This window comes from Corvus brachyrhynchos, unplaced genomic scaffold (assembly GCF_000691975.1).
Source record: "Corvus brachyrhynchos isolate BGI_N302 unplaced genomic scaffold, ASM69197v1 scaffold2975, whole genome shotgun sequence".
In the NCBI taxonomy this organism is placed as follows: Eukaryota; Metazoa; Chordata; class Aves; order Passeriformes; family Corvidae; genus Corvus; species Corvus brachyrhynchos.
The window spans coordinates 1-3,413 of NW_008237992.1; positions in this window are offsets into that span (position 1 = coordinate 1).

Consider the following 3,413-nt stretch of genomic DNA (forward strand, 5'->3'; position numbering starts at 1 on the left):
TGGACGGGAGCAAAGGGCGGTTTGGGGGGCCCTGGGACGTACCAAGGGGAGTTTGAGGGGGAACTGGGACGCACCAATGTTAGCGGGGGGGATTGAGGCGGCTTGGAACGTACCAAGGGGTCATGGCGGGGTTGGATCGTACCAAGAAGGGCTGTGAGAGGTGGCTGGGACGTACCAAGCAGAGATTTGGGGGGTTCTGGATTGTACCAAGGGAGCCTTGAGGGGGAAAATGGGACGTACCAAAGGGAAGGAGAGATTTGGGGGGGTCTGGATTGTACCAAGGGAGCCTTGAGGGGGAAAATGGGACGTACCAATGGGAAGGAGAGATTTGGGGGGGTCTGGATTGTACCAAGGGAGCCTTGAGGGGGAAAATGGGACGTACCAATGGGAAGGAGAGATTTGGGGGGGTCTGGATTGTACCAAGGGAGCCTTGAGGGGGAAAATGGGACGTACCAATGGGAAGGAGAGATTTGGGGGGGTCTGGATTGTACCAAGGGAGCCTTGAGGGGGAAAATGGGACGTACCAATGGGAAGGAGAGATTTGGGGGGGTCTGGATTGTACCAAGGGAGCCTTGAGGGGGAAAATGGGACGTACCAATGGGAAGGAGAGATTTGGGGGGGTCTGGATTGTACCAAGGGAGCCTTGAGGGGGAAAATGGGACGTACCAATGGGAAGGAGAGATTTGGGGGGGTCTGGATTGTACCAAGGGAGCCTTGAGGGGGAAAATGGGACGTACCAATGGGAAGGAGAGATTTGGGGGGGTCTGGATTGTACCAAGGGAGCCTTGAGGGGGAAAATGGGACGTACCAATGGGAAGGAGAGATTTGGGGGGGTCTGGATTGTACCAAGGGAGCCTTGAGGGGGAAAATGGGACGTACCAATGGGAAGGAGAGATTTGGGGGGGTCTGGATTGTACCAAGGGAGCCTTGAGGGGGAAAATGGGACGTACCAATGGGAAGGAGAGATTTGGGGGGGTCTGGATTGTACCAAGGGAGCCTTGAGGGGGAAAATGGGACGTACCAATGGGAAGGAGAGATTTGGGGGGGTCTGGATTGTACCAAGGGAGCCTTGAGGGGGAAAATGGGACGTACCAATGGGAAGGAGAGATTTGGGGGGGTCTGGATTGTACCAAGGGAGCCTTGAGGGGGAAAATGGGACGTACCAATGGGAAGGAGAGATTTGGGGGGGTCTGGATTGTACCAAGGGAGCCTTGAGGGGGAAAATGGGACGTACCAATGGGAAGGAGAGATTTGGGGGGGTCTGGATTGTACCAAGGGAGCCTTGAGGGGGAAAATGGGACGTACCAATGGGAAGGAGAGATTTGGGGGGGTCTGGATTGTACCAAGGGAGCCTTGAGGGGGAAAATGGGACGTACCAATGGGAAGGAGAGATTTGGGGGGGTCTGGATTGTACCAAGGGAGCCTTGAGGGGGAAAATGGGACGTACCAATGGGAAGGAGAGATTTGGGGGGGTCTGGATTGTACCAAGGGAGCCTTGAGGGGGAAAATGGGACGTACCAATGGGAAGGAGAGATTTGGGGGGGTCTGGATTGTACCAAGGGAGCCTTGAGGGGGAAAATGGGACGTACCAATGGGAAGGAGAGATTTGGGGGGGTCTGGATTGTACCAAGGGAGCCTTGAGGGGGAAAATGGGACGTACCAATGGGAAGGAGAGATTTGGGGGGGTCTGGATTGTACCAAGGGAGCCTTGAGGGGGAAAATGGGACGTACCAATGGGAAGGAGAGATTTGGGGGGGTCTGGATTGTACCAAGGGAGCCTTGAGGGGGAAAATGGGACGTACCAATGGGAAGGAGAGATTTGGGGGGGTCTGGATTGTACCAAGGGAGCCTTGAGGGGGAAAATGGGACGTACCAATGGGAAGGAGAGATTTGGGGGGGTCTGGATTGTACCAAGGGAGCCTTGAGGGGGAAAATGGGACGTACCAATGGGAAGGAGAGATTTGGGGGGGTCTGGATTGTACCAAGGGAGCCTTGAGGGGGAAAATGGGACGTACCAATGGGAAGGAGAGATTTGGGGGGGTCTGGATTGTACCAAGGGAGCCTTGAGGGGGAAAATGGGACGTACCAATGGGAAGGAGAGATTTGGGGGGGTCTGGATTGTACCAAGGGAGCCTTGAGGGGGAAAATGGGACGTACCAATGGGAAGGAGAGATTTGGGGGGGTCTGGATTGTACCAAGGGAGCCTTGAGGGGGAAAATGGGACGTACCAATGGGAAGGAGAGATTTGGGGGGGTCTGGATTGTACCAAGGGAGCCTTGAGGGGGAAAATGGGACGTACCAATGGGAAGGAGAGATTTGGGGGGGTCTGGATTGTACCAAGGGAGCCTTGAGGGGGAAAATGGGACGTACCAATGGGAAGGAGAGATTTGGGGGGGTCTGGATTGTACCAAGGGAGCCTTGAGGGGGAAAATGGGACGTATTTTTTTGGCCTTTTTTCGGCATTTTTTTGCCTCTTTTTGTCCTTTTTTGGCATTTTCGGTCCTTTTTTGGCATTTTCAGGCCCTTTTTTGCCAGTTTCTTGTCCTTTCCTGGCCATTTTTTTGCCAGTTTTTGTCCATTTCTCTCCTTTTCTTGTCCATTTTCCTCCTTTTCGTGTCCACTTTTGCCTTTTTTAGCCATTTCTCTCCTCTTTCGTCCACTTTTCTTCCGTTTCTTGCCATTTTTGTCCAATTTCTCCTTTTTCCTCCACTTTCCTCATTTTTAATCCATTCCCATCCTTTCCCCTCCTTTCCCAGTTCTTCCATCTCCATTTTTGGCTTTTTAAAGCTTTTTTTTTCCTTTTTTTTTGCCTTTTCGGCTCCTTTTTTTTTTTTTTTTTGGCTTTTTTTGGCTTTTTTGGCTTTTTTTTTTTTTTTTTGGTCGCGTTTTTCGTCCTTTTTCCCTTTTTTTGGCTTTTTTCTCCCTGTTTTTTCTCATTTTCCTGTCTTTCGGTCGCTTTTTCCTCCCATTTCCTTTGGTCTCCAGTGTCGCTCGGGGTGGGGGGGGGAGGGTTTCAAAACCCTCCAAAATTGGGGGTTTTCCCAATTTTTTCCCGTTTTCCATCCTTTTTTTCCTCATTTTCTCCGGGAAGCAGCAGCGACGCTCCTTTTCCATAGAAAAAAACCACAACAAACAACCCCAAAAAAACGCCCCCAAAAAAGGGGGGCGCCCCTCCCCCCTCCCCCAAAAAAACCCCAAAATCCTTTTTTTTCGGGAAGCAGCAGCGACGCTCCTTTTCCATAGAAAAAAACCACAACAAACAACCCCAAAAAAACGCCCCCAAAAAAGGGGGGCGCCCCTCCCCCCTCCCCCAAAAAAACCCCAAAATCCTTTTTTTTTCCCCTATTTGTCCTCCAGTTTTTTGTTTTTCCTCTCTCTCTCTCTGTCCCAACCCCCCCAAAAAGCCCCAAAAC